Consider the following 25,948-nt stretch of genomic DNA (forward strand, 5'->3'; position numbering starts at 1 on the left):
CTCACCCGACTCGTTTAGTTTATGGGCAGTGTACTTTGTACTTTAGTTCCCATTAATGCACTGACACACTTCTATGCAGCTGAATGGAAACTGAATTAGGTCTTTTTTTAATTATGCTGGTTCTTACTTTTCGGGAATGAGGAGAGGAAGCAAAACAGACGGTGCGTAACAACGCCTGAAAATGACCCCCTGCCTAATACCACAGAGGCTGCTGACGTAGCACCAGACAGGTACAGCAACAAGAAACCAACAGGTTTGTTTTCTGCACTCAGGCTATTTATATTAAAAACTTGGGAGGATTCCTGGTCCCTTCGGTGGGGCCGACCCGAGCTACTGTTATACTTGGAATGTCATCTCGCTGCAGCTCAGTGGTTAAAACATTTAAAATATTACAATTTGTTTTCTCTTTAGTCCTCAAGGGACCCCCCCCCCCCCCCATTTCCTGAGCAGTGTTTCATTCTGCGCTCTTCCTCCGAGGCTGGAGATGTTTACATCTGAAGGTTTAGAAAGCCGCGGTTTGCTGGACGTAGTTCAACGGCAGAGAGAGCTTGGGATGGGGTGTTATAAAGTTGGTGACAGAGGTGATGCAGTCTGTTTGTGTCCCCTGGTGGTATTATTTTATATGTGTATATATATATATAAAAACTCTGCTCCACCAGTATGTTAGTTACGTAGCAGCCCTAATGTCTCCTTAATTTCCTGAGTAATAAAAGGGCTGAATAAGGTTTAGACACCAGAACAACAGTTCACAGTAAAGACGGGGTCCTAACATGAGGGCAGGTTCAGGTTTGAGCTGACATTTGCAATCTATGCGATGTCTGAAGCCCAACATAACGAGTACAATTATGTGACGTTGCAAACGGGCAGATGGAGCTTTAGAGCTTAAATACCCTTCAAGGCATAAACCCATGAATGCACCATGCATAGAAGTGCCCAGCATATGTTATTGCTTCATATATGATTCCTGCTGCTGTTGAGCTAAAGTCTTGGTTATCACAATACATGTAAGAAAATGATGATTGGACTTCGATCAATCAGTTTATTGAATAGAATTATAGTCGCTTATCATGGCCATTGACGGTTTAAATGAGTTTTGCAAAGATAGGATAAGATACACAGCGTTGCTTACATCCAGGGCAGCGATCCTTCATTCCAGCGGGTTTCCGGCAGATTACCCTGAAGGCTGCATGCCTGTTCCTCGTATAGTAAGGCACAGGCAAACCGAAGGGGGGTTTCCTAGTGCCTGGAAACTCCCCTCCAGGCCTGGGGCACTGTATTATTGAGATGACTGACCCCTGCTTCACACGGCTCTGCTTGAAAAGAGAGAGCTGCGTGCACCTAACAGTAGTGCACGCAGCATTGCCCATGTATATTATGGGGATAGGAAGAGTTGGAGAGCAGCCAAGCACTGTCTTAAATTATAGCCACGCCCCCATGCATGCTGGTCATGCCCACTGGTGGCGTGGTGTGGAAACCCCCCCCCTCTACAAATCCTTCGTTTGCCCCTGTAAGGCTCTGATTCCTTCCTCTCTGCTGGACCATTGTCTGTTTGAATCGGACAAGCATTAGCATGAGAATATTGGACCTCTGTGGCCTTTAATATAAAATAAATACATTTTTCAGTGCTATCCTGACATGGCCCTGCAGCCCTTTTCAAGAGGAAATTGCTGAAAATTCAGTCAGTTGAGCTGCTTGGATGTCACTGCGATGCCACATCTATGAATCAACATAACTGAAATGTTTATATATATTATTTAGCAATACAGATATTAGGTGATGTCAAATATGTACTTTACTTGCTCTTTGACCCCTCTCCCGGCTAATTGGGATTGACTGACAAACGCTCTACGGTTGCACCGCTAGGAGTCGTAGTTAGAATACAGGGAAGTTGTGCAGATTCTGAGTACCGCTGACAATCGGCAACTTCTGAAACTTTTCAGGACGGAGTTCTGTTAAGAACTACACTTCGTGGTGCTATTTCCAATTTCTAACGATATGCTGTGAAAAATATCTCTCGTTACCCATGCGGTGATAGCTTAAATGAGTCCGTGACCTGCAGGTTTCAAGATAAGGCCTAAAACCAATTGTCTACAATAGGATTTTCAATGATTTGATCATGGAGGTTCATACAGTTAGGATGGTGAAAATAAAGGGATACAAGTATTTTGTAAAAAAATTAAACTTTGTACCCCAACATTTTTACCCCCAGTTTTGGATATTAATAAATGTGGGGATGGTATCTTCTATCCCCATTTTTTCTTCAGTTGTTTATATATTCCTGTTATACTATGGGCTTAACCTGCCACTCAGCTTTTTTGGGGGTTCCCCAATTGTTGGTAAATAGATGACTACTCCTACTGGCACCTCTTGGCCAGACCAGCTACTCATTGACTGTCCACCATCACCATTGGTGGCCCCCATCGGCCCCTGGAACCGCTCAACTTCTTAAGCCCTCCAGTAGACCAGTGACGAGCGCTATATATATTACATATACAAGTGCCGTCGTGCATCAGCAATCTAGTTAAAGCTTCCCCCCATTATTGTGGACAGGGGATGGAGGGACAAAACCACACTCCAGTTTTAACTTCATTCATAAATCTCTTGTATTTTGCTATAATGTTTTAAGCACCTTTCAGTTGTATTAAACTTAATAGGAATAACAACATTTTTGTTTACCTCACAATATTCTATTTGTCAGTATTTGTGTACCAACAAAAAAAATAAAAAATATTTTCCTCAGAATTCAGACGACAAACGCTGGGAGAGAGCCGTCGCCATCTGCTGATTTTATTGATACCATTTGTTGAATTTTTCCCTGCGACTGATTTAAAAGCAGAAAGGACAGACCCAGCGACTGTCTGCATAGTATAAATACAGGGTCCCACCAGGTCGCCTCGAAGTGTATTATGTTTCCAAACACCATCTACCAGGGGAAGTGTAAGGACGAAGAGAACAGAGACGCGGACGGTTATGATTTCCGATTCTGTGTGTCTTTGGCTAATCTTCCCGGCAGACTGGATAGTTTTACAGAACGTCTGATCACCGGAGACAGTCTGCGGCTGATAGACTCTCAACTGCTTCTCATTACAGTGCCAATGTCACCAAAGTTCATCTGACAGGAAAAATGGGGTTATAATCCAACCTATTTCTGTCACTAGGGCTGTGCGAGAAGTGAAACCGCCCAGGGTGCAATGCTGAAGGGGGGCACAGTTTAGGAATATTTTAGGTTAATTTGGTTAAATTTGAAGGCTAGGTGATGGCAATTTTCCTTCTCGCCCTGGACGCTATAATTCATAGTTTGCCAACTGTCCCTGAATGTCAGGGAGACTCCCTGACATAGGGGTGATCTCCCTCACTCCCTGAAGAGTCTGGCATTCTCCCTGATGCTGAGCCAGTACAAGACGTGGTTGGCTTCACCATCTGTGGCATGATGACACAGTTCATTTTGTCCTATGTCCATGTATTGATGCCTATGAAGGTGGCCATTTTCATGGAGACCAAGATTTAATCAAAGACTGACAGGTAAGACAACATGACTTCAGTAATGGAGACAGAAATGTAAAAGACACTTCAGTCTCTAGAGATTCATTAGCTGCTTTTTTTTAATGCAACAATTGCCTTCTCTCCCGGAATGCCCAGGAGACTCCCAGATTTCTGGGAGACCTCCCAGGAGAGCAGGGCAACCTCCCGATTCTCACCCTCGAAATAAGTAAGTGGTGGGGGGCAGGGCTTAATCACGCAAATATCGAGTCATCTTAGCCCCCCCTTGCTGTAATTGGTCAAAATTGTGACAATCATTTAGGGGCGGAACCAAAATGATGCAATTCGTCAAGCCCCGCACCGCACGCCCACCTCCCCCGGGATCTCCCTGAAGCCAACGAGGAAAAGTTGGCAAATATGCTATAATTAGATGTTCTGGCTCTGTTCTGTCAAGAGGCCATGCGTTACCCTAACGTCGAATGCTGCAGGCCTCGAAGCTGCACTAGGCCGCTCATGGCTGCGTAATTTACATAAACGTATTTTTACATTTATTTCTTATTTTTATTTATTTTTTCCCAGGCTTCTCAGGAATAACATCTAAATTCCTGAAAGTCTGGAAATGTTTACCTCTTATCTCTTTTTGGGAACATGTACGTTTCACCAGTCACATTAATCCTATCATCGAGGCTTCTCTGATAGCCGCACCAGTTCATGTTTGTGTTTTTTGTTTTTCGTTATCAGCGCTTTCTGTCACAAAGTTACCTCAGATTCCCCAGAGGGATGTAGGAAACATCTTGTAGGGCCTAGAAGTACAGAGACCATCAGCTCCTCTCCGATTAGATAGTTATCCGGGCAATTCCTCAGTGTTGTTTTGTCCGGGAAGCAGACTGAACATCTGGACCAGGCTGAGACAAAGAGAAAACAGGAAAGGTTTTTATTTTCGCTATAATGAATAACACTCACTCAGGAATTTATTAGGATTTCAAACTTTATTTTTTTTTCTAGTTTTTTTTTTTGGGGGGGGGGTATCTGATATTTTCTTTTGATGGAAACAGATTGAACTGTTGCACTGTTTTTTTTTCTTTTCAGAGAAATAAATAATACAATTGCAATCGCATATCCTCTACAGTTTTGTCAGACGCAGACTAGTTATTATAATGGCAGTCCTCCGCCTTCAGAATACTTTATTGTGCGTGTCCTCCTGCCATTTACTAAATACATTGCTTTCACTTTTCTGACCTCCCGTGTTTTTCAGCTGTGTATTTATATCATCAGGCAGAGCTGTTTTATTAGCCTTGTATATGGCCCTGCTGTGCTCTCTGTAGTAGATTCATCCACAAACAGTCTTTTAGAACCACGGAAATAAGCGGATCCGCACTGCATTGTTTTTTGCGCAGGTTCCCCTAACTTGCGGCGTCTATCAATGTGCGCACTCAGCTCCCAGCTCCTGCATGATAATAAATAACGATAATAGCAGAAAGAGAGTAAACACCACTTCAAAGTCCAGCTCACCGCTGCGGTAGGACCACCCCTTCATTAAATTGAACTTTTAGATTTTTCTCTTACAATAGGGCTTAATTTATTTTTATTTGTTGCTATTGTGTGTTTGAAGATTCATTTTACGTTAATTGATGCGCGCCCGGAAAAGTGCAACAGTTCGGTGCAAAGTGCGTCCCATTAAAGGTATAACATGTCCTTTTTTGGGAGAAGAAAAATGGTGTGCTCCCGGCTGTAAAATTGGGAATGCCTCCCTAAATGCATCTACTCCACCCCCTACCAGCTCATTTAAATAATCCTCATCCTAATAATATTCATCAGCGATAGCAAACATTTGCACCTTTCCCCACAATCACCAGGAAGGGGGGGCTGTATTTACTAAACTGCCGGTTTGAAAAAGTGGAGATGTTGCCTATAGCAACCAATCACATTCTAGCTGTCATTTATTTAGCACATGCTATAAAATGACAGCTAGAATCTGATTGGTTGCTATAGGCAACGTCTCCACTTTTTCAAACCTGTAGTTTAGTAAATATACCCCCAGGAGGGCACATTGTGCAAAAGTAGACTTGCAATGTCACAAATCAGATACGCACTTTTGCAGGGTCATACATGGCAATTCTTAGAGCTAACACATAAATAAACATATTACTATTTATTACAGCTGTAACCAAAACCAAATTTGTACATGTTTGTATGATGATAGTCATCTGGGAACCTATGAATATTCATGAGTATTAATAAAAGTTTGTCCAGCCCAGGTGCTGGCAGGAGCATGCTCAGTGTGGTCTGAGAAACATCCTGTGACATCATCAGAGTTCCAGCTTTCAGTACATTGGCTTAGAATAATCACATGAGATTAATGTCACAGGAGCTTCTGCCAACACCAACAACTAATTTAAATATTGCATTTATGGCTCAAAGACTTGGGGGTCAACATCATAGAGTCATTTATTCTCAACAAAGGTATGTGTGTTAATAACTGTACATTGCAATTAGACTTTTACTTAGTCTGTTCTATTAATGTTAGATTTTTCAACACTGCATGACAGATGCACTTCAAATGGTAGAGCATGCATTATGGTTAGGATTTTGTGGGCAAAAAGTAATCATGGACCTTTCATAGAAGAACTGAAAAACTTTTCTGTTTTATTTAAACTTTCAGTTCACAAAGGTCAAGTTGGTGCCCAGGGTCATGTATGAGGCTCAATTGATGATATTGGGGGGGCGGGGGTGTGCCTAGTGGGAAGGGGTGCCTAGTGCCATTTGCCATCTGTAAGAATCTCCATCTGCACCATCTTTTCACTAGATGACAGTGTAGCCAGTTTACTTTATTTTTTCTTCCCTAGCACAACAGTCAATTTTTTATTAATATTTTAGTATAGCAGAGTATGTTTCTGCATTTTTTTCTTCTTATTAACATGCTGTTCGTTTCTGTAATTCTGAGTCTGGAGATTTCTGTTTGAAATAAAATATTAATGTCTTTGATTCACCATGTGAAGCACAAGATCACATTTCAAAGATGAACTTTTCATTACATCTGTGGGCTTTAAAGCGGTTTTCAGATTATTATTATTTTATTTTTTTTCACAGAAAGCTCTCTTTGATTAACTGTCTTCTTGTCGGTAGTGTTTGTACGTAGTGTTTGAAGGCGAGAGACTGCTTCCAATTCAGTTAGCCATGCATACATGTATATGAGCACTAGAAAATGCTCGAATTTGGTTCAAAGTGGTTCTTGAACCGGTTCGTCAACCGTCTCTGAAGTTTGAAAATTTATGATAAATTCTCGTACTTTAGAATAAATTAAATTGAGCTAAATTTGAGCAAAGTGAACAGGTGTTCGAGCTTAAATGGCTGTATCGTATAGTTTTTGGACTTTTTTTTTCATGCAAACTTGAACACAGTAATAGTCGCTGTTTAAAGGTTTTTTTTTGTTTTTTTTTAAAAGGAAACAGTTGCCCTAATTGCATCAAAATAGCCACAGATGATGGAAATGTTGTGGGGTTTATCTGTTCTCCCTGTGTTTGCATGGGTTTTACTCCGGGTGCTCCGGTTTCCTCCAACACTCCAAAAACATACTAGTAGGTTAATTGGCTGCTATCAAAATTGACCCTAGTCTCTCTCTGTATGTATGTATGTTAGGGAATTTAGACTGTAAGCTCCAATGGGGCAGGGACTGATGTTAGGGAGTTCTCTGTACAGCGCTGCGGAATTAGTGGCGCTATATAAATAGCTGATGATGATGATTAAGAAGTATAAAACAAAAAGTTATTTGTACTATCACAGCTGCGTTGCAAAATTCACAAAAGTGGTGTGCTTATAGAGCATACCTGCCAACTCTCCCGGAATGTCCGGGAGACTCACAAAATTCGGGTCGGTCTCCCGGAAGTCCGGGAGACCGAACAGGCAAGTCTCCTGCATCCAGCAACTGCCTTCCCAAAATGACGCGATTCTCGTTGAATCGTGTCATTTTGAGCCCGCCCCCACGACAAACCGACATTTCCGTTGCGGGGGTGGAGCCAAAATGATGCGTTTGGCTGCGCCCCGCCCCCTCCCGCCCTTCAGTCACGCCCCTCTACCGGACGGAACTTGCCGAAAGTAGGCAAGTATGTTATAGAGGTGTCATCTTCCTCTGTTCACAAAGGGGTTAAGTATTTCATTATCTGCTGCTCCATGAAACTGGGGGGGACGAGACCGATTCTAACGCCGTTCTAGTGGTATAAAAAGAAAAATGTCGTCTTACACTGAATATTTTTTCTTAAGAGAGGATTGGTAAGGTAATTGTAGTTTACCACTTTGGGGTAAATGTATCAAGCTGAAAGTTTCTGGCCGGTTTGAAAAGTGGAGATGTTGTCTATAGCAACCAATCAGATTCTAGTTATCATTTACTCTGAGCATTCTACAAAATTAAAGCTATAATCTGATTGGTTGCTATAGGCAACATCTCCACTTTTCAAACCAGCTGAAAACTCGCCACTTGTTCCATTGACCCCTTCGTTATCTGTTGCGAGTCCTTATTAAATGTTTTAAAAAACGCCAGTATAGGTCAACAAGGGAAAATGAGCTTCACAAGATTACATTAGATGTTACACAACCTAATGTGAAGCCATATTCTCCGCCATCCTTATGGATAAAATAATTGTACACCGGTGCATTGCTCCATTGGTTCTGTACAACAGCAAGAGAATTATACATATAAAATTGATAACCCGTAAAGTGCAACAGCCAATCACTGCGTGCAGCCACGCTGCCATGTAACAAAATAACATTTATGATGGCCCATTATAATAGCAGGAACCTTACTGCATGTTTAGATTCTAATCACTTGCAATTTCCTGCTGTTCGTAATTACATCAGAAATGTCTGATACATGTTAGGTTCTGTGGCCTCTGAGGATAGAGCAAACGGTAATCTTTTAATCTGCAATTACTTTTAATTAAATGTTTCAGGATAGTCAGCGATTTAAGCTTTATGAGAAATCAAGTTAATGAGGTCAGCACACTAAAATCATATAATACAGTGTCCAAAACGTCTTTTACAAGGGATACGAGAATTCGCTCCCGAGTTCAGGCCACGGAATGTTGTAAACGTGTCATTGATCTGGACTCACGTTTCTGGCTAGAATTGTCACCTACATTAATGTCGGCTCATTAGGGCGCCCTGTGATACCCAGCTGATCGTATCTAATTACCTCTCTCTACCCCTGCCCGTGTCGCTAAGCCTGGAATAACTAAAATTATTCCAGGAACATTTTTCTTCACTCCTCAATTTAAAAAGAGCAGACGAAATATTCTGTTTTATTTTCCTACAAATATATAACTATACTGTAAAATGATAGACAATATTTCTCCTTACCAAGTCAATGTCAATCGAGTGTTCGAGATATGATAATTATGGGTGATAGTTGATGATCAGGGGCCCCCCTTACGTCTGCACCCCCTTCGTCGACCTTGTATGTCCTTGTTATATTTGTAATGGATCATTCGTTTCTGGATGCTGTATTTGGTTGTCTGGTGATGTGGATTTTTGTGGCACCTTTATAGATTAAGAATGATGAAGAAGATGATTTGTAAAGGGGTTCCCACCCACTTTATTTTATTGGTATAAGTGCACCCTCATGTGACTTTACAAAATATATTCAATTTTTTTTTCAGCTGTGGCCTTATATCATCAGGCAGAGCTGTTTATTATTGTGCTATCTGTGCTTGTATAACCCCTCACCCCCCCACCCCCCCAATTAAATTGAACATTTTTGAGCTTCTTACAATAAACTAGTTTGAGCCCCACTAAGGCCCAACTAATCGCTCTGCGATCTCACGGATGAGCCGGTGAACGACAAATGTCCATCTCAGACCCCTGCGCTTTGGTTATTAACATAGCATTGGTAATAACGGGGGGCAAAAGCAGTCTGTCATTAGGCAGGTTGGTTGATATTCATTTTTATTATAAGAAGGGTTAGAAATGGACGGGGCAATGGATGTCTGTCTGGTCCCTGGGCTGGTCCCATAGTGGGCTACCTTGGGCTGATTCACTGGACTACCTACATAATTTTTCCTTTTTAAATGTTCCTAATAGTCTTGCACCCCCCCCCCCCCCTCCTCCCCCCCCCCGGGCTATAATTTACCAGCCAGACCCTGGTTAGAAATATGTGTTCGTGTGAAGTCCTATATATTACAGGACTTGACAGGTAATCTGTTTTGTTACATTGTTACGATATTGCAAATGGAATAACACCCAATGCCTTTGAAAAAATCCAGTTTTAAACCTCCTGCAGATTTATTCATCAAGTGCATGTCCAGAACAATGGGGTTTAACGTGATCTGTCTGCGACAGCGAAGGCTGACGTTTTTATAAGACCTTTGTACTGTTATCCAAGGTGTGTTTCATGAAAGAACTTCTTAGAAAAAATGTGTTTATACAAGAAAAAGTGATACAAAATGTCGCCCTAACACCCAGTTATTTTTACCATGGATACAGTTTGCTCTTGTGACTCACTTGGGTGATATAGACGGGAGTGATGTCAAATTACTATATAAAGAGGAAATTCTGTGTCCTCTTGCTTTCCAGCTATAAAACAAATATGAAATGTATAAAATTGATTTAGTTTTTTATTTATTTGTTTTAATTTATTTATTTTTACAATTTGATTTACTATTGTAATGCTGTATACAAGTATACTGCCGCTTTACTGAAATCTATGTTAAAAAAAATCAAATAACTTGATTCAGAACAGTAGATTGGACACATGCTGTCTTATGGGTAAATATATCAAACTCTCTAACAAGGAAAAGTGGAGGTGTTGCCCATAGCAACCAATCAGATTACAGCTATCATGTTCTAGAATGTACTAGATAAATGAAAGCTAGAATCTGATTGGTTGCTATGGGTAACACCTCCACTTTTCCTTTTTAGAATGGTTTGAGACACTTACAGTTTGTTTATTCTGCCATGTCAATAGATATAATATGTATATACAATGTATAGATAGATTTAATGTGCTTTTCTAACAGCAATTTTTGCTGGGCAGTCAAGATTTTTGGCGATCCAAAGGGCGTGGCTCGGAAAATGGGTGCGGTCTCATGAAAAATAGGTGTGGCATGAGGATTGGGGGGGGGGGAGTTTGAGTAGATCAGGGTGTGCCTATATGTTTTATCTTGTGAGGTATGCTAGAAACCAGACCCATAACCAAACCAAAGAGTGGTAGATAAGTCATCATCATCTGTTTATTTATATAGCGAACTAATTCCACATTGCTGTACAGAGAACTCACTCACATCAGTCTCTGCTCCATTGGAGCTTACAATCTAAATCCCCTAACACACACACACACAGACCGAGAGAGACTAAGGGCAATTTAATAGCAGCCAATTAACCTACCAGTATGTTTTTGGAGTGTGCAAGGAAAACGGAGCACCCGGAGGAAACCCACGCAAACACGGGGAGAACATACAAACTCCACACAGAGTGTGAGGCAGAACTGCTAACCACTGAGCCACCGTGCCAAAACGTTCTTAGTGACTGCTATATGGTACAATTTTATTTATTCTCTCGGCTGCCAGTTTCCAGTGTAGTTTTCTATTCTTTAGTCATTGCTGCCTGAGGAACTTCCCAAAAAGTACAGGACTGTCTTGTGGGATTGCTGCATCCAATTTCCAATTTAATACGCCGCGCTGCCGGTCCAAGAGCATAATGTCTTGCAGTTTGCCAAAGTCCGCCAGGGCTAGTTACTGGCTGCCAGGGTGAGTCTTTGTGTACTGGTAAATGTATTATACCACTTCTGCATTATTCTCACCTATACCAATGGTCTTTGCACCATTGCATACCTCCTAGCATTTAGAATCCTGAAAGCGGGACAAAATAAGCCACGCCCACATCCCAACAATTGATTGGCTCAGCACACAAGATGGCTGCCTCTAATGTGTGTAGGCGACAGGAACACTTTAAACACATGTAGTGGAATTTTTACCATGTTTTAAATAAACCTTTGTGTATTGTAGTAGTGTATTGTTCTTTTCACCTCTTTTGTTTCTTCAATAACTCAGCATCAATTTTGCGGGTTTGGACAACAGTCAAATGTTGAACAATAACCTCGGCAGCCCTAATGGTTCATTGTGATGTAATAACCACATTCCAAAGTGGAGAATGTGCTTCTGATCACAACTGGCTTCAGACCCAGAGTGTGGATACCAACATTTCAGGAGCTATATAGGTTTTGATTGAAAAAAGTCTCCTTGGCGTAAGTTTAAAAACTTAGTTGACGAGAGTTATTCTCCAGCTATTCCATTTCTGATCGTGAAATATCAATAAATAGACAAAAATAAATACAAATGTGTAACAAGTAGCTCTAGTAATTATATTCACTCGGAAACTTTCTAAGGTATTTATCTGTTCGTGTGTGTGTGTAAATATAAATATATATATATATATATATATATATATATTACACACAAACAGATAAACAACTTATTTAAATACTAATATACTTTCTAAACACTTATCAACAAATTTATTTAGCACTATCTTTTAAAGGGGTCTCCATTTATCTTTATATTTTTATTTTACACTTCGATCCCATTCTGTTTGGAACCATCAGAGAGCAATGAACATCCCGACATCACAAACACCCGGGACGGGTCTGAAATATCCAGTTGTACAGAACGGAGCCACCTGGTGCAATTAGACTCTGTTTATTCATAAAATCCGAAACATATGGAGCCGTCATCTGTGATTTAGGATTTTTAGTGCACTGAGAGCCTGGTAGTAATGAGGACAATTATATCTGCCAGACCTAAATTATTCAGAGGGGCTCCCAGCTTTCAGTAACTTACTTGGGTTCTATATTTCACGTTTTGGATTTTCTAAATTTCAGGGGATTCATACACTTTGAATTTGGGCAGTACGGTGGCTCAGTGGTTAGCACTTCTGTCTCACAGCACTGGGGGTCATGAGTTCAATTCCCGTCCATGGCCTTATCTGTGTGGAGTTTGTATGTTATCCCCGTGTTTGCGTGGGTTTCCTCCGGGTGCTCCGGTTTCCTCCCACACTCCAAAAACATACTTGTCTGTCTGTCTGTGTGTGTATGTTAGGGAATTAGACTGTAAGCACCAATGGGGCAGGGACGGCTGTGAATGAGTTCTCTGTACAGCGCTGCAAAATCAGTGGCGCTATATAAATTGATGATGATGATGATTTATTTATTTAAACTGTGAGGATTATTGTATGTGGCCTGTGGAGCTCCAGCTGTTGTCATCTACAAGTCCCATTAACATTGATTTTTTTTATTTAATACATTTCTAATTCATTTTTAAGTTCCTAGAAAGGAGTATAATAATTGATTGTTATGATTAAATAGTTAACTATAAAACGATTCCTTCCACCCGGAGCAAAATACTTCTCACTTCCTGTGGTGTCAACCTGGGTAGAATTAAAAATTTGGATGTTACAAAACACCCCTCTCTAAGTACCATGTCACTTGGCATAGATGATCATCATATTATGCACAAATGCAAACGTGAATCAACAAAAGAAAGGTAGGTTGAAAGTGCATAAAAAAGCAAATCTCAGCAACAGAAAGTGCAGGAAAGAGCAAATCTCAGCAATAACTGAGAGTGCAGGAAGCAATAACCATGTGCCCAGAGATGAATTAGCATTAAAGACACAAGATTGGGGTAATGAGCAATGTGAAACACCTGGATCTTTTGTATGCAAGAAATCTGCTCACCTGAAGGTTGACTGCTGAGTTTGGAAAAGCTGCAATAAATTAGATGCAAAATAATCAACAGAGGACAAAAGTGATATCAATTTCCAGAATACGCACATATCTGACACAAGACACCGCAAAAACCTTAATTCATGCACTCATCATCTCCCGCATCGACTATTGCAATTCCCTCCTTACTGGTCTTCCCAAAGTCAGACTTGAACCCCTACAATCTATTTAGCACGCAGCGGCTAGATTGATTTTCCTTGCAAACCGTTCTTCCTCTGCTGAGCCACTCTGTCAGTCTCTACATTGGCTGCCTGTATATCAACGAATCCAATATAAAATTCTTCTACTAACACACAAGGCCATCAACAAAATTGCACCAACATACATCTCCTCACTTGTCTCAAAATATCTCCCTACTCGACACCTCCGTTCTGCACAAGATCTGCGTCTCTCTTCCACTCTCATCACATCCTCCCAATCCCGGTTACAGGACTTTTTTCGGGCTGCACCCACTTTGTGGAATTCCCTCCCTCGCACAATAAGACTTTCCTCTAGTCTTCAAACCTTCAAGCGTTCTCTGAAAACCCACCTCTTCAGACAAGCTTATAATATTCCTCAACCACCATATTAATCTCCTCTATTACCACCCTCTACACAGACAAAAACCCTCTGACCAATATTGGTACACACACAGCCCACTCAATACTTTTACCTTTGATTTCTAGCTGGTCCAGTGTGCAATATGATGTAGCACGTGTCCTTGTGTTTCAAACTCCCATTGTCCTATAGATTGTAAGCTTGCGAGCAGGAACCTTTTACCTCTCTGTGTGTATGTATTGCCCAGTATTGTTTTATTAATGTTTGTTCCCAATTGTAAAGCGCTACGGAATTTGCTGGCGCTGTATAAATAAATGATGATGATGATATAAAAGAGGACAGGTCGTCAAAGCATGCATTGTTAATTGACTTGGAAACCATGAGTCGTATGACAATAAAAGCTTCTCTCACTATGAAGAAGTAAGACAGAAAGGGTTACTGTAGCTAATGGAGAGTATATGACCTTAGAAGGAATAGGAGAAGGTCACCTTCACTGTCCAGTCTTCCATAAACTCATAGACGCCAGTAAATATTGTGCTATATGTACCTACTCTTGAAAGTAGCCTGTTTGGAAGTGAAGACACTCGCAAAGTAAGGTGACATTGTGACACTCAAGCGTCACCGCTTCATCACCACAACCTGAAGTCACACTCTTGCACAAGGAAACATCACTGAAGTATTGTAGCAACTGCAATGCAAAGAAGCAGTGGACACCGCCAAGTCGGAGCGACATATGAACTGAATCCATATTTGGCACCGACATCTAAGACATAAGAACCCTGAAGCAACCAGGAAGATAGTTAAACAGCAGCTCCGTAACGGCATCAACATTGGTCAGTACAGTCAGACAACTACATAGTGGAAGAGCGTTACTAGAAGCTGGACGTCATATAAATAGAAATGTGTGGGGAGATGAGTATCGAGATCCCAGGAAAGAAGAAGTATTTTCTCACGTTCATCGATGATCACTTAAGACACACAATATTCTATCTGCTTCGCAGCGAAGTTCCAGAGATACTAAAAGAATGTTTTCCTCAATGAACGAGTTTGGCAGGGTGCCGAAGATACTACATGCAGGGAATGGAATTGAATAGTCAAGTGGAAAGACACAAACCATCTTGAAAAAGAATAGACTTGTGTTCCAAACCACAGTGCCATACAACTCCTAACATAAAGGTACAGCAGAGAGAAAGAACCACACTCTGAGTGGGCAAAATATGCTCTTTGACACAGACATGCCAACAACATATTGGGATGATTCAATCATGACAGCCTGTTTATCGCCAAAATGATTTACCCAGTAAGGAAGAAAAATCCATATGCACAGAGGAGTAGGAAGAAGCCTGATTTACAGCATGTTAGAATATGTTGAAGCAAGGCCTGTGTTCATGTTCCAAAAGAAAAGCATGCCAGGTGGGAAGGAATAGAATTCTAGTAGGCTACAGTGTGAGCCAAAAGAGGATACTGAATTCTGCACCAACACACTGACAAGAGAACGTGATAAATGTTTGTTCTAGTGCTTAATGCAACGATTACTTTACTGTTTATTTTTGTAGTTTTTGTGTTTTTATTGAATTTTGCAATTTTTCAATAGGGGTACAGAAAAAAAGCGGTGAAAGGGAAGACATTAAGTTGTGGGAGGGGAAACAAGGGCACATAGTGGGGAAGCAATTGTAGTTTTGTTAAGTTGATAAGTGTTGCTGCAGGGTAGGAAGTAGTTTTAATTTTTAATAAAAAAAAAACATCATTAACTGCAACACACCTGAACAATGTTCTGAATGAACTGCTGCTAACACAAACCACTGGAATCATTTATCTAATTGGTTGCTGTTGGTTTAGATCACACGTTCTTATGTTAAATAAGCCCTAATATATTGAGTATCGGTTCTTTCTCCTGGGCGTACAGTCTGGTGATATGACATTTACAGTAACGAAAACAGAGTCATAAGCAGTATTGTAGGAGAAAAAAATGAAACCTTTAATAAAACATGGCAGAATGTTGGATTTAGATGTGTCATTTACACTTTTGCGCTGCGAGCCTCTTAATATTTTTCCGCCTCTCTTGCATCCTGCGGTGCCCATCGAGTGCTCTTGGTAATCTGCGCTCTTTACAGAAGCAAAAATAACCTCGCTTCTCACCAACTTAAAGGATAAAAGCATCGGAAATATCCTTATTTTCCACTGCTCAGCGAGTACTTTAGCTGGAAAGATTCTTTTCACACTGCTCCCAGCTAGGAGAGGAGGGGAAAGCATTGCTTTGCTGTTTTAATGCCTGCAGAGAAAATTATTTTAAGTGGAAAGTGTGTATGATTGCTTTGGTGCCTGTTTGGATAAATTAAGTTCACTGCTTATTCCATAGCAATAACAGCATTTGGTTTAGACGATTCTGGTACCCAAAGGCATAGATGTGAACTGTCCCTAATGTCCACGGAACTGTCCCTGGGCAGCACGGTTGCTCAATGGTTAGCACTTCTGCCTCACAGCGCTGGGGTCATGAGTTCAATTCCCAACCATGGCCTTATCTTTGTGAAGTTTGTATGTTCTCCCTGTGTTTGTGTGGGTTTCCTCCGGGTGCTCCGTTTTCCTCCCACACTCCCAAAACATACTGGTATGTTAATTGATTGCCATCAAAATTAACACTAGTCTCTCTCTCCCATACTTACCTACTTTCTTCAGCTCCCTTCCGGGAGCCAGCCAGTGGAGGGGGGCGTGAAGGGGCGGGGTGGCCGAAATCGCGTCATTTCGGCCCCGCCCCCTGTGACGTCATGACGCAAATTGCGTCATTTGACAGCGGGGGCGGGGCCAAACGCCGCGATTCACCGGGAATCGCGGCGTTTGGGATCTAATTCTGCCCACTTCACTAGGAAGTGGGGCACTTCCTAGTGAAGTGGGCAGAATTCGGGAGATTGCCACACTCGCCCGGGAGTCCGGGAGACTCTCACAAAATGCGGGAGTCTCCCGGACATTCCGGGAGAGTTGGCAAGTATGCTCTCTCCCTCTCTGTCTGTGTCTGTGTCTGTGTGTGAGTGTGTGACTGTGTCTGTCTGTGTGTGTATTAGGGAACTTAGACTGTAAGCTCCAATGGGTCAGGGACTGATGTGAATGAGCTCTCTGTTCAGCGCTGCGGAATTAGTGGCGCTATATAAATAAATGATGATGATGTTGGTAATATTATTTGGAGCATTTAAAATGCAAAGCAAGGACATTATAATCATAATCCGAAAAGCGCCCATTTTTGTCATCCGTAGCGCTTGTTCCCCTTTAGTAAATATATCCCATCATTTTTTTAGGTGTCATGCACACTTTTAGAGGCCTAATAGACCAAAAAAACCCTAGGACTGGCCTTTCAGATATAAAATTGTACCTTGAAGTTTTTTATAAAGCATTTTCATTTTAAAATAACTATGTGGTTGTTCGTTCATTTAATTAATAATTGTAGGTAATGGAATGTACTAGGAATCTTTATTTACAAGACAGTATTTGACCTCTACAAGGCAATATATAAAAGAGCCCATTTTTTCATCTATTTTTCCCTGGGTAGGTCGAATCGCATTGTGGTAACCGTGTTAGACCAATTAAAATAATGCAAAGGAGCAAGGAATTAACTAGCAGATTTCCGTGTCCCGCAAATTCAACCACGGGCACTTTAAAGTTTAATTCTGTTTGGGTATAATTACCAGTCTTCAATGAATCATGTCGTAGCGCGTGTAGCAGGAAAACAAATGGAGCCTTGTAGAACTTTCAAGGTAAACAGCGTAATCATTTCTAATCATAGGTTATTTGTCAAAGGAAAATCTATAGCCAAAAACAAGTTGTTCCTACGTGAAGTCGCATTCTCTAGCACTCGCAGACAACACACACACCTGTCCAGAAATGTATACAGCGTCCTTGAATTATACCTAACTAATGTAGCAATGACAGTCCACACTTAACGGCAAGAGATTGTTGTGCAAAGGGAAGGAGGAAGGACAATATATAATGCATAATAAATACTTAATGTTCCATATAGTTAGTCATGCATGTTTACATATGTGAATTGCAAAAGCGTAAATAATTTTTTATTTCAGCTTTTTTTGGCGTAAAAAGATGACCTTTCAACTAAAGCTAAAAAAATTATTGTCAGGGGCTGGGGGGGCATCTGCTGCCTAGGCCGGACCCATAGTGGGCTATCTTAGCCTGGATCACTGGTCCACCTGCATTTTATTAATTAACTTTAAACTGTTCCTATTAAGCTGCTGGGCTAAAATTTGCCTTCAAGCCCCTGGCACATAACCCCTGGGAAGGGAGGTTATTAAAAGTAAAGAAAACATGACATAAATTGGTAATTGTGTACACATTTCAACATTTTATTGGACAAATTTTGACGCTTAAAAAGAGTCATACATTTAATATGTTCATATATTTTGGCACATTTCTGAACACATGTATTCCTAGGGGCCCTCCGCCTTTTCTTAAACTTTAGCTAATATATTCCACATGTCTTAAAAAAGCTGCACTCCTGGGTAGGTTGAAGAATCCCTCTAACCAGGTCTCCGTTGGCCAGTGCCCCATAAAAACGAGAAACGGGATTGTGTGAGCAGAAGGAAGAAGCAATCTCTGTGATTGGTCCGTTTAATGCACACCCTCTCCGCGGTCATTATTTTACTGGCAGACCTAAATTTTATGCCAATCAGTGCAGCTCCAACAGACCCCCCGCCCCCACCTACAGGACTTTTTTCGGGCTGCACTCACTCTATGGAATTCTCTCCCTTGCACAATAAGACTCTCCTCTGGTCTACAAACTTTCAAGCGTTTTCTGAAAACCCACCTCTTCAGACAAGCTTATAATATTCCTCAACGACCCTCTTAACCTCACTACATTACCCTATTACCATCCATTACACAATTTCACACATGACAACTACCCCCTGACCAACATTGTTGTGTGACGGGATCGTTTAGCTTATGAGTCACTTTTACCTTTGCAGTCTGGCTGGACCGAATTGCAAAATGTAGACTTAACCTCATGTATTAAACTCCCATTGTCCCATAGATTATAAGCTTGCGAGCAGCCTTCTCATCTCTTTGTCTGTTTTACCCAGTTTGTTTATTAGTTTACTGTGTTTGTCCCCAAAAAGTGCTACGGAATATGTTGATGCTATATAAATAAATGATGATGATAACATTAATCTCATTTAAACATACATCAATATCATCATCACCATTTATTTATATAGCGCCACTGATTCCGCAGCGCTGTACAGAGAACTCATTCACATCTGTCCCTGCCCCACTGGAGCTCACAGTCTAAATTCCCTAATACACACACACACACACACACAGACAGAGAGGGAGACAGAAAGACAGGGAGAGACTAGGGTCAATTTTGATAGCAGCCAATTAACCTACTAGTATGTTTTTGGAGTGTGGGAGGAAACCGGAGTACCCGGAGGAAACCCACGCAAACACAGGGAGAACATACAAACTCCAATATACAATCCTAATGTCTGTGCTATTGTGCCAATTAAAATAAGAATTATCTGCATGTGAAATTCCAGAACGTTAGTCCAGAAGAGCTGACAAAGCAGAAATGTATCAAGTGTGGAATTTCAGAAACATTCCACAATTGATTAGTAAACTGATAATAGATGCTAAGACAATAGACAGCAGGAGAGATAGGGAACACGTTATGAAAAGCTAAAAACACTTCACGATTAAACCATGATACATCAATAGACACATGAGCAGGTATTTTTTTAGTCTACTATTTATTATATATACTGCATTCACTTACTCATATGAACATGGAGATCAGACTTGTATAACAGGTATATAATACATTTCTCACTGAGCACGGACTCTACACTCTCTTAGTTTTGCTATCCTTTGTTTGTTGGGTGTTCAGCAGTTTTCACAAATCACCTGCCACAAAACAGATAATTACCCATTCGTATTAATTACTATGTCTTCCAGCTATGTCAGCCTTGGCAAAACGTTTATCTTCTAAGGATAAGGAGGCGCTAACAGCCTTAACGCTGAATTACCGGTAAACATGGCAAGCTTGGAACTTGTGGGATTTGCAGGAAAGTGACTGTGATAGGAACGTCATATGTCCCAGTTTTCCTAGCACAGTATCCTGAATATTTATAAACATTTCTTATTGTTGGAGATTGAACTGAGTGGTGTATATGAGTGCACAGGAAAAGTGGGGATAGACATTTATAGTCTGAGAAATCTTAAAGGGATATTACAACTGTCCTGATTTTGGACCTCGAAAGAAGCAGAGCTTGCACTGAAATGGGATAGGATTTTTGTAAGCCAAATATATGTTTTCTATATGTATAACATATATGATGTGGGTGAGTTCTCTGTAGAGCGCTGCAGAATTATAAATATATAGATGATGACATGCATGTGTATATTATATGCATAATCTTATACATAAACCTAGTGCTGTTTTTTATGTTTGTGTGCGTTTTGTAGCATTGTAGACTACATGTTTTTTTTGTGTGTGGTGAATGTTTTGGACCATTAATCAAACGTCAGCTGCATGGTGCCTGGAGCTCTAACTTCACAGATCTCCATGGTATTATTGTAGTAGTACATGGGGGGGCTGTCTATATAAGCAGGGGTGGGGGCGGGGGAGGTAATTGCTCTCTGGACTGTTGTGTTTTTAATTATTTCTGCCAATAATGAAGGCAATTTGACAGTCTCAGCATAGTAAACTGTGTTGCTTAATTAAAAGAAAGCTGTACTTTTTTCGTATTTGGTTGTTAGTGGAACGTTTCTGGAAAAAAACAGGCAGCCATTTTATGGTGGTCCTCTGAATATTACTCAAGGAAAGCAGCCATTTTGTGGGTGACACCAGTATGCAGTTTGGTTCCTAGTGAGCTGCATCCTCAGGAATATTGGTTCAGTCCACAAAATGTCTACCTCATTATATGTAATTGACTGGTACACATGGACAATCTTTTTTTCATCCACAGCATTCCATTTTATGTAAAAGTCTTAAAGTGTACTCCACTGTGGAGGCAGCCATTTTGTTGAAGTACCTCAGTGATGTCACTAGCTCTCTGGGAATTAATAGTTTGCATTATCATGAGTATTCATGCCTACAAAATCACTGCCTCCACTAAGTGTAGGTAACCAGTACACTTTAATCATGTTCTATTGCCTCTACATTTATAGTAATATTTTGTAAGATCAAAGGCTTAAGTGTAGGTGAAATAGCCTACCCTCCTGCCACCTGTACTTCTCTCACTGCTAGCCCTCCCAATCTCCACTCTGAGCCACGCTCGCTCCTCTCTTCTCAGCCGTGCCCTATTTCCACTGGATTGTAAACTCTTTTGTGTGCAGGGCCCTCCCTACCCTATTTTATGTCTGCACTCTTGTCTACTTTATATGTCTCATCTATATACTGTTTTCCCCAAGCGTCAGTAGAAGCCCAGCCTTATCGCCAATATTTAATAAATAGACCCATAGACCGCACCTGGTGATATGATCAGGCCCTATGCTACTGCCTACGTTGGCTAATACATACTGCAGAGCAGCTAGAAGACTTTACTGCTGCTGTGTCTGAGTGTTGGGGGCTCTGTGTACAGGAGACCATTATTCTGAGCTGGTGGGACAGCTAATACTCCCTCCCACTGTCACTTGAAATGTTGCCATACTTCCTCATTTACTCGTACTGCTCCTAGAGCTAATGCTATGTAAATGTGCAGCACAAATGAAAATCTTCAATTACTGTTTTGTGTGGGCCAGTCTTCAGGCTGAGCATGAAAGGAGCCATTAACATGAGTGGAATTGTTGTTTGTTTGGGTCTTGAGATAGCAGAGATCAGACTCTGTTCCCAGCTCACGCTAGTTCACAAGGCAGAAATACAATCATTTCCCAAAGCGATTTCATCTGAACAGCTCAGCGTTCAATATAAATGCGGATTTAAATAGCTCATCATCGTCATCATTGTATTTACTTAAAGGGGCCGCAAAGCTCTGCGGCTCCGGAGAGTCGTTACAACAAACACGTACCAAAATACAAACATCCTACATAGAAACATAACAAGGACAGACAAGGCTGATGCAGACATAAGATAGAGGGGGCTTACAATAGCTGACACGTATTCATGTATGGGAATATTAGACAGTCCTGGGTCAGACAGGGCCTGTGACGTTCTCATTTGGAATGTGATACGACATATGTTGAAGGTTGAATTCATGATGCTTGTTTCACATATAGAGACATCTTGCATTTATATATTTTATTGCGGTTGGTATTTGGCATCTGGTGAAAGTTCTGTTGTTCTACGTGTTTGGTATCGTTCTGAGAATATTCTAATGCTAGGCAGCACAGTGGCTAAGTGGTTAGCACTTCTGCCTCACAGCACTGGGATCATGAGTTCAATTCCAGACCATGGCCTTATCTGTGTGGCATTTGTATGTTCTCCCTCTGTTTACGTGGGTTTCCTCCGGGTGCTCCGGTTTCCTCCCACACTCCCAAAAAAATACTAGTAGGTTAATTGGCTGCTAGTCTCTCTCCCTCTCTGTCTGTGTGTGTGTATGTTAGGGAATTTAGATTCCAATGGGGCAGGGACTGATGTGAATGAGTTCTCTTTACAGCATTGCGGAATCAGTGGTGCTATATAAATAAATGGTGGTGATGATGATGATGATGCTCTTTTTGGCTACAGGTTGGTCTAGTTCTGAGAATATTGTAATGCTTCGATTGGCTACGGGTTGATATGCTCATGTGAATAGTTTAATACTCTTTTTGGTTACAGGTTTGTCTAGCACTGTGAACATTCCAATTCTATTTTTTGCTACAGTTGCTCTAGCACTATGAACATTCTAATTCTATTTTTTGCTACAGTTGGTCTAGCACTATGAACATTCTAATTCTATTCTTTGCTACAGTTCGTCTAGCACTAAGAACATTCTAATTTTATTTTTGTTACAGTTGGTCTAGCACTATGAACACTCTAATTCTATTTTTTGCTACAGTTGGTCTAGCACTATGAACATTCTAATTCTATTGTTTGCTACAGTTGCTCTAGCACTATGAACATTCTAATTCTATTTTTTGCTACAGTTGGTCTAGCACTATGAACATTCTAATTCTATTTTTTGTTACAGTTGGTCTAGCACTATGAACACTCTAATTCTATTGTTTGCTACAGTTGGTCTAGCACTATGAACACTCTAATTCTATTGTTTGCTACAGTTGGTCTAGCACTGTGAACATTCTGATACTCTTATTGGCTACAGATTGGTCTAGTTCTGAGAATATTCTAATACTCTTATTGGCTACAGGGTGGTCTAGCCCTGCACATATTGTAATGCTCTGATTGGCTACAAGTTTCTTGCCCTGTGAATATTCTAATGCTCTTTTTGATCACTGTAGTCAAATGTTCTAATGCTCTGATTGGCTACAGATTTTTTCTAATCCCGAGTGATTTACACATAAACATTGCAGAAAAGAAGAGAATTAAATGTGTGGACACACCCCAGTGACGTGTTCCTAAAAACTAGCACAACATTATTTCTGTCACTTTGTCATCAGTAGAGTTGCCGGAATCAACCGCATATCGTTTTTCAAACCGTATCGTTGGTATAAAAATTTGCTGAAATTTTGTGGAGATTGATTAAAAACTTGAGCAAAATTTGAGAAAGTCAAACAGGTCAACCATGTTCGAGTCCGTTCAGCAACGTTCGTACGTGGTTGAAGCAGTACGCACATGGGCCAAACAGGCTCAAACACGTTGAAGCTTAAATCAGTCCAGTTTAATTGCAAACAGCAAACTTTGACCACATCATTGTTCGCGGTTCGAAAGAAAAATAAGATTCAAATTATTTAAACATATCATTTAAATGGTGTTTTGAAAGTAAAATAAAAGTATTTCAAAACACTTATTCAAACAGTGACGTCCTCTGCAAAACCACAAATGCAAACCGTGAACACAGAAAGTGTTCTGAGTGCATTGAACGCAAGACGGAAATGTTGAACTAAATTTGAATCAAGGTTTATCGAATACACCACTCTGCAAATCCCAGTCATCAGTTGATCTATACCACTAAATTCTTCCCAACTCCCCCGATTTCGGCAGCCTTGATTTGACGGCTCTGTCCCACAATCCCGATTGGGACAGCTTTGTCCTGTGGGTGAGAAATTTGGGAGGTATGTCTCATTCACTGCTGCTCTGCATGGCACTGATGTGCACAGAAATGAATGGTGTTTAGAGGGGAGGGGAGGTTAGTACAGGATATTCTAGCGCTTCAAAAGTGCTAGCCACGCCCCCAAGCATGTGGCCACACCCCCACATGTCATGGCCAAGCCCCCTGCCCCGTTGTTGGATACCCAAATGTTGGGAGGTATACCACTATGTTACATACAGTTCCTGTATCATGAGTGTGCGTGGTAAAATAGAGTAAATATCAGTAGAAATATGTATTACTTGCGGCCCAATTTCCATTATCTTATATAAATGAATATTATATTAGTGCTTTAAATATAAATATCTATTGAACATGTAAATCTAGTGAGAGGATATAACAATATATGTTTTTATGTAAGAAAAAAAAAAAAAGGTCTGTAAATTGGATTATTGATGTCTGAGAAGCTGAATTATAATCCTATTAATAATGAACCAGTTACTCAAACATCAATCGTGATTGGAGCAAAGACACACAGTTTGAATACGCAGCGACCAATCCGCAATAAGCTTTCATAGGTTCCATTCAAGTTAGGCTAATGAAAGCGACTATCTGATTGGCCGCCGTGGCTTACTGTTTATTTGTACCATGTTGTCAATCACTTTACTTTTTGCAGCAAAGGAGATGTCCTGTGATTGGACTGAGTGGATGTAATACTGGGTTTATGACACGTCAGTAGGCCTCTGTTTATACCGTAAAAGTAGCCAGCCTAGCACATAGCATGACTACATTACAAAGTAGGTGCATGTTGAATTTGCTTCTATTTATGTACTCATGCCAGCAGCTTCTCTTACTTCATGTTCCATATATGCTGTGACTGGAATGCTGTCCGTTGGCTCCAGCGCACGTAGTATGTGGAGACTGTCCCTTAAAGCCTTGGAAAAATTCTTGTGGACACCCACGGTTAGAAGATAGGGCAGGAATCAGCTGAACCGTTCAGCAGAGAGTCACATCCCTCTCGTTGCAATGAAGAATTGCAGGCATGTATGGAATTATACATATAATTCTATGAGGGAGGGAAGGGGGGGGGGGGGGGGGGAAGGGTGCCGGTTGTCAAATACAGCTGAAATCTGCTGTCATGAATTGTCCCAGAAATTAGACGTTTAATGACATATCCACCTAAAAAAAAAAATTAATTACATTTTTTATATTTATTTAACTACTAGTTTAAATTTTGTTTGTGTCATATTTCCACTATTATTTTTACTTTCAGTTGATTTCTGTTTGATATCAATTTTAATTCTTTCGTAACGGATGTCCTGATAGGAATTTCCATATACAAGTATAATATGTAATTCTGCAACATTTTGCAAGTAATACAAGTGTGCAAATATCTATTTTTATTGTATCTACAGTGTTACGCTTTGTACCCAGCCTCGAACAGCTGAACAACCTCTGCACGGAAAGTAAAAGTATGTAAGTAACACTAATAATTGTTATCAAATTATTGATAGAAGATCAAAAATGTACAATATGTAACATTATAATAACTGCATTGTTGTCATTGATGTGTAATTGAACAAGACAGAACAACAAAGATGAAGGTGACTGTTACATTGTTATGACCTTTTTAGATGATACATTGTTATTTTTCAAAATGCAAGTTTTGGCTTGTTTTTTTTTTTTTGTTCATCGTGTTTCTTTTCAATAAAGAATATTCAAAGGCAACAAAAAAAAAGAGAAAAAAAAATTAGCAATGCTTTTATTACAGAGGTGGGAGGGGGGATGTGGGAGAGGGGAGGGGGCCGCTGGCATCCAGGGAGTGTGGTAGTGCTCACATAGTCAGACTGCTTTAGGCAAGCAGGGCTGTAAGACACAGCTGTAGAACAGGGACTCACAAGACTGAAGGAGAACTTTGTATCTCTTATTTGTTACATTGTATCCACGCTGGTTTTACAAAGGATTATCCCATTGTTTGGATATGCAGGCAGATGAGATTGTATCCAGGAATAAAGTAAGTAAGCATCTCCTGTCTAACTCT

At 40.6% G+C, this 25,948-nt stretch overlaps 1 protein-coding gene across 5 annotated transcripts in view; it reads left to right on the plus strand.

Moving 5' to 3' along the window:
• Positions 1–25,948, plus strand: part of FRMD6 (FERM domain containing 6) — a 118,894-nt gene that overhangs the window by 45,093 nt on the left and 47,853 nt on the right. For 2 of the 5 annotated variants that reach the window (XM_075192840.1, XM_075192838.1), the window contains one exon: positions 25,323–25,383. The exons of 1 other annotated variant lie outside the window; for it this stretch is intronic. The gene's annotated coding sequence lies outside the window, so the exon portion shown is untranslated. Of the gene's footprint in view, positions 1–25,322; positions 25,384–25,768; positions 25,922–25,948 lie in introns of those variants that run through there. 2 more of the 5 variants (XM_075192839.1, XM_075192841.1) reach the window with 2 other exon arrangements.

The sequence above is a fragment of the Mixophyes fleayi genome, chromosome 12 (genome assembly GCF_038048845.1).
Source record: "Mixophyes fleayi isolate aMixFle1 chromosome 12, aMixFle1.hap1, whole genome shotgun sequence".
In the NCBI taxonomy this organism is placed as follows: Eukaryota; Metazoa; Chordata; class Amphibia; order Anura; family Limnodynastidae; genus Mixophyes; species Mixophyes fleayi.